General features: G+C 46.2%; 1 long non-coding RNA gene across 2 annotated transcripts; it reads right to left on the reverse strand.

Annotated features, from left to right (window-relative positions):
• Positions 1–979: 979 nt before the first annotated feature.
• On the reverse strand, positions 980–5,676 carry LOC310749021. 2 transcript variants are annotated; one of them, XR_014541428.1, is made up of 3 exons: positions 5,463–5,676; positions 3,681–3,864; positions 980–2,007 (listed from the first exon to the last, which is right to left on the reverse strand). It is a non-coding gene; the product is annotated as an uncharacterized lncRNA (long non-coding RNA). The 2 variants fall into 2 exon arrangements; XR_014541429.1 differs by lacking the exon at positions 5,463–5,676 and having other exon boundaries at positions 983–1,233; positions 1,784–2,007; positions 3,681–4,680.
• Between the last annotated feature and the right edge of the window lie 372 nt (positions 5,677–6,048).

Here is a 6,048-nt window from a genome sequence, read left to right on the forward strand (position 1 = left end):
CAACCTTCTGTATGAAGGCTCAGAGCCGCAGCGTATGAATGCGCCGCCATCTTGGAACTCATCTGTGCAGATAATCCCCAATTCCCAAAGTCAGAGCTCCCCCCCCCCCCAGCTGGAACTTGCCAGAACTCAGTTCCGGCACCTCTCAGGTGGGCACCATTGCCATTAAAAGAGAACAAGGGAGGCATTCGTGGAGAGTTCCGGCACCTTTCTCTCTAGAAAACTAGCGCCGCCCAAAGTTTTAAGTTCACCATGGATTATATGGCAACCATGCATAGTTCCATTTACAAGTTTCGTTGATAGGCTGGATCTGGATTCCATATTGTGCTAGGGGTATGTTTCATGTGTAAGGATAGCCGGATGCAAAAGTTCTGCACAAAGACATAGCACATTGGACCCCAAAACCCCTCCAACTTACTTATGGGTTCAGGTCCAGGGACCTGTGTGCAAAGTTTGGAATCCCTAGACCCCGCAAGGTGGAGGGCTGCTTATCCACCTCAGGGGAGAAGACATGAAGGTTCTGGGAGCTTTCCAGAGTCGTCCCACAACCTTTCCAGAGCCTGGTAAGCAAGAAAACCCACTGGGTACATTGGGGGGGGGGGGGAGAGAATAAATGCCAAGCCAGGAATGGCGGATTTCCTCCACTCCCATTTATTTATTTTTTATTTGACACCCCCCCCCCCCCCAGAAAAAACAACAACCCAACCACTTCTGGTTGCAACCGTGTATGTAAAGGGAGCTTATGTTGCAGCTTTACTATATAGTTCAACTGGGATTTTTTTCTTTAAAAAAGAATGTAGGTAGAGATGACAGAGATGAAAATGCTCATCCCACGATGCCTATGGCAGCTCTTCCTAATGCTGAGCTTTTTGGTCCCAGCAGCCCCCTCCCCACCCTACAGCCCTCCTTCAGGCACCCAAACCCAAAATTATTGTTAATTGCTATGCCCCACCACTTCGATTCTTAATCCATTTCCTTCTCACACTCACAGGTTATATAATTCCAATTTATTAAACTTACACAGTTAAGCAGGCAGATAGTCATATACATGATAAAGTCACACCTCCTGGGGCTGCAGATCCTCCGAGCAGCAGCAGCAGCAGCAGCAGCAGCCCCTTGTGTTAGTTCACACAGGAGAGCGACTTCCTCTCTTCTCCTGAACTCCAGCTCCTGGTCCCTGGTCATCTACTGGTTAGGATTGGACAGCCTCACTATTCTCCAGCACCTCCGTACCTAGGAAGAGAGTTGCACTCAAGAGGTTGCCCAAGTTCTTTTTTCCGAACATCAGTTGTGTGTGTGGGGGGGGGACGACGACGACGACAACCAAGTCAGGAGGCTTTTGTTCCTGCTTCTGCCCATTTCCATGCTCTTCCTATGAGTACAGCTGGCTGCTGCCCCAAATATCAATGCAAGAGGAGGGCGGTGAGCTGAGCAGCAAGAGCCAAGAGCTGGTAGGAAGAGGCAGCGGTGAAGTCTGCTCCACAGTGCTGGCCGCACCACGTTGGGGTCACATAATAATCCTGGAGACAATGGAGTTCAGGGTGAGAGTATGAAGAATCCCAGGAAGGATATAGAATGTATTTTTAAGTCGCTTTGTGTTTCCCCAAACTTAATAGCTTCACACCAGGTGTTGTGTTGCTGGATTGCCAGCTCCCATCAGCCTCCCAGGCAGCAAAGGATGATGGGAGTTGTAGTCCATCAACATCTGGAAGGCTAGAGATTCTCCTCACCTCTGCTTTACAAAATGCATTTCTGGGCCCCAAACAGCAAGCTAATTACATACCTCAGCCTAGTCAGCTCTTTACTTCGCAATATCTTCACTGCAATCAGTCCAGCTTTTAAGAAAGAGGAACCTTGACTTCTTGGGCAACAACTCGGACGATATTCCCGACACCTCCCGCGCTCCCTAACATCTCCGTTAAAAACGAGCATGTTCAAGAAACAACTATGGCAATATCCTCTCTGTGACGTCATTGCTGAGCAAGGATCATCAGTGTGACCTGCAGGCTGAAGAAAGGGGCAGAAACAGTGGCTGTCAAAGGACATGTGCAAAATCAATCGAAAAATAATGAGCGAACAGCCCCTATTGTACACTGTAAGTAACTGCCAGGATAGCCAAAGACTATAAACCAAAAGGTGGCTCTTCCCTCCCTCTTCATCTCTTAAGGCTACAATCTGAACCCCATTTGCCTGAGAGCAAGCCCCATTGTATCCAAAAGAACTTGCTTCTGAGTAGACATGCTTGTAAAGGTAAAGGGACCCCTGACCATTAGGTCCAGTCGTGGCCGACTCTGGGGTTGTGACTCTCATCTTGATTTATTGGCCGAGGGAGCCGGCGTACAGCTTCCGGGTCATGTGGCCAGCATGACTAAGCCGCTTCTGGCGAACCAGAGCAGCACACGGAAATGCCGTTTACCTTCCCGCCGGAGTGGTATCTATTTATCTACTTGCACTTTGACGTGCTTTTGAACTCCTATGTTGGCAGGAGCAGGGACCGAGCAATGGGAGCTCACCCCGTCACAGGGATTCGAACCGCCGACCTTCTGATCAGCAAGCGCTAGGCTCTGTGGTTTAACCCACAGCACCACCTGCATCCCAGGTGCAGGATAGGGTTGCTCTTTTAACGGTTGCTCAGCCCTAACCAACGTTTCAAACTGACTTTGAAAGACTTACAAGCGAAGCGAAGATCTGCATCGACATTCCCAAAGGGCCAGGAAGCTTGGTAGTGAAGAGCTAGCTAGCATGGTCGCCACAAGCGATCAGGAGTTCCATACAGGCAATCAAGCAGGCTGATGGAAAGCACTGAGCAAGATTTTTCCATAGCCACTCCATCCCTCTTCCAACCAACAGCGACTTACCGTAAGTTTCTATGCTATCTGCTGAGGAAGAAAATCTCTTTCTCCACAACCAGAATGGATATAACACACTGCCCCTCTTCCGTAAGTCTTCTGGGAAATAGGTAATTTGTTTATTTTTACTGAGCCTGCTGTTTCCATTATGCTGCAGTTGAAAAACGTAAGAGCCCTCTCTGCTCAGGGCTGGTTTTGGGCGGTTAGTCAGGCCCCCTCTTAAACTGATGCATACCTGGCAATGGGTCCAGACAGCAGCAACGTTCCAAATGTGGTAGGGAGCTGAAATTTTAATCTCCCACTTTGCCCTGGAGCATACAACACAGTGTCACTTGAAAGCGTTCTCGGAAATTTTAAATGGCATGTAAACCAAACTTTGCCATCACAAAATGGCTGCCAAGGATAGCAGACACGGGCAGACACAAAACACCCATTTCATGCAAGGTGAAACTGGTGAGGTTAGAATACAGGTAACTTGCCCAAGAAACTGAGCACAAGGCAGAAGTGGGCTCCAAAACACAAAACTACTTTCAACCTACATAATAAACCCATTTCATGTTAGCCAGGCTATTTTCTCTGCCAACCAACTAGGGTTGTCAACTCTGGCTAAGGAAATCGCCAAATTCTAATTTCTACATGATGAGTTACTTGTCTAAACATTGGTTAGGATTTACAGGCCCCATTTCACACCTTCAATTCACCTTTTAGCCCCTGGGAAGAGTGGTGGCGCCATTTCTGATTAAATGCTTGTTAAATCTTCCCTCCCTGCAGCTAGGCCAAGATAGGACACTTCATACTGAAATAACTTGCAATTAAATGTGACGTTTTTACCTGCATTTCCTGTGTTGGCTTCCTTCTTTCTACATTTGCATCCGAGCCAACCACCTGTTTCTAGCGAGTACCTGACTTGATTCAGTGATGCCAACCTTCCAAAGTCTGAGAGTTACACCAAGGGATCCACAAATGCCTTGGATGTGGAACGGGGTGGGGGTCAGCAAAAATCAGGTGGCGGCACCTTGCAACATTCGATTTTGGAAAAGCAAAATAGAAAAATTAAATTAGCTAAAACACTTTGAGAACCACTTGCTGCAGAACCTAAATCACCAACCTGGTGCCCTCCAGGTGTAGCTGGACTATAACTCCCATCAACCCCAGATGATGGGAATGGTTGTCCAACAACCTTTGGATGGGTCCACACTGGCTACCTTTCCTGTAAAGGAAGAGTAAATATTTGGAATTCTTGGAGGCCCCTGCCACAGAATCTCAGCTAACAGGTGAGAGTGGGGGCCCTGAACTGTGTGAAGCTCTAAAGAATCATTGTTTTCCATCTCAGCTACTGATGTGTTACATCCATCCATCTTCTTAAAACTGACTCAAAAAAGGTTATTTATGTATGCCATTACTGCGGCCTATGTTTTGTTAGCCCAAAAATGGAAAACGAGTGAGGTCCCAACTAAAGAAGGACTTAAGTTGACAGAATATGTCCAGCTTGCAGATTTAACATATAGAATATGAGAACAAGAAGAACATATGTTTAGAGAAGATTGGAAAACGTTTACTGAATGTGTGGGGGGAAATTGTGTACACTTGAAAATTTTGGCAGCATTGAGATAAATTCAACCATGTAAATCAGTTTTGATGGATGTAATAATGGAATCCTGAATGGTTTAGTTTTTGTAAAATACACAGGGATTTATGATATGCAAAATGAACCATGGAAAGAGAAGATGGGAAGCTACTGATATTTCAAGGGTGTTTAAATGAGTATTTTAAATTGTAAAACAGAAAATTTAATAAAAATCCTGTAACTTAAAGTAGGAAAAAGAATTGGTTCAACAACCTATTATATGCTGGCTAAACTGTTTGGCAACAAAACAATGCCAAAGTCCTAGAGCAGGGCTACATTCACACCATCAATCCTAAAGCCCTATGATACAACTCTGAAGAGTCATGGCTGCCCCAAATAATTCTGGGAGCTGGGAGTTGTTAGGGGGCTGCTACAACTCCAGCTCCCAAGACTGCCTCTGTAGAACAAAGAACCACAAACATGAGTAATATTAACCATAACAAAAACAGCACCAATAACCAATAAAAGCCACTTGAAAAGCAAGCATGCATTTTTAAAAACAAAACACACTTTTAAACAGTTGGTGAACATTGGGAGACTTCAGGGTGCAGATCTGGAAAAATCAGATAAACACTCGAGTCAGACCTCTGTAACTAAACAGAGATGAAAAATTAGCATAAAGAGGAGCCGGATTGAAAAGCAACTTGCACCTTCAGAACACTATCACTCAGCCTGCCTGGTCCACAATTGTGCCGTCAAACCAGGGGTCAGCAAACTTTTGCAGCAGGGGGCTGGTCCACTGTCCCTCAGGCCAATCTATATTTTGGGGGGGAAATGAACGAATTCCTATGCCCCACAAATAACCCAGAGATGCATTTTAAATAAAAGGACACATTCTACTCATGTAAAAACATGCCGATTCCCGGACCGTCCACAGGCTGGATTTAGAAGGCGATTGGGCCAGATCCGGCCCCCAGGCCTTAGTTTGTCTACCCATGTGTTAAATTAAAAACTCGCCCCCTGGTAGGAAGAACAGAGGAATTTACCTTATACCAAAACAAGACCATTGCTCCATCTAGTTCAGTACTGTCCCCACCGACTGGCAGATGATTTCTAAGATTTCAGGCAAAACTTCTTTCCAGCAGATTAGAGGATTCCCCTTTGTTTGTACGGGAAGCTATTAGGAAAATAGATTTATTGGGGGAGTGAATCAACCCCGAGCCATAAGACCCATTGCTGCTTAAGAGTGTCTCAACCCACATTCTAGTCTCCTAGTTCCATTTTGCAACATTGACCCAGGACTGGTTGCCATGGTTTTTCCCGCTCTTTACTGACTAAGCCCTTGCCCTCTTTGCATCTCCTGCACCTTCCTGCCCGAGACTTCTCGATTCCCATGCAAACACTTAAAGTAACCTGGGCTTCCTCCGCCACTGCCCTGGTCCACAGCTGGGGCAGGCAACACCCGCTTGTGGCTGTGGCCTTTGCTTAAAGGCTCAGGCAACAGGGTGAGACAGCAGCAGCAGCTTGTCAAATCTCCAGAATTGGCTGCAGGAGTTTCCTGAAGATGAAGGACAATTCCTGGAGGCCATATATGAGAGGATACTCTAAATTTTAGAGTCTTTTTGAAGGCAC

This window comes from Podarcis filfolensis (assembly GCF_964270895.1).
Source record: "Podarcis filfolensis genome assembly, chromosome: 14".
Taxonomy (NCBI): Eukaryota; Metazoa; Chordata; class Lepidosauria; order Squamata; family Lacertidae; genus Podarcis; species Podarcis filfolensis.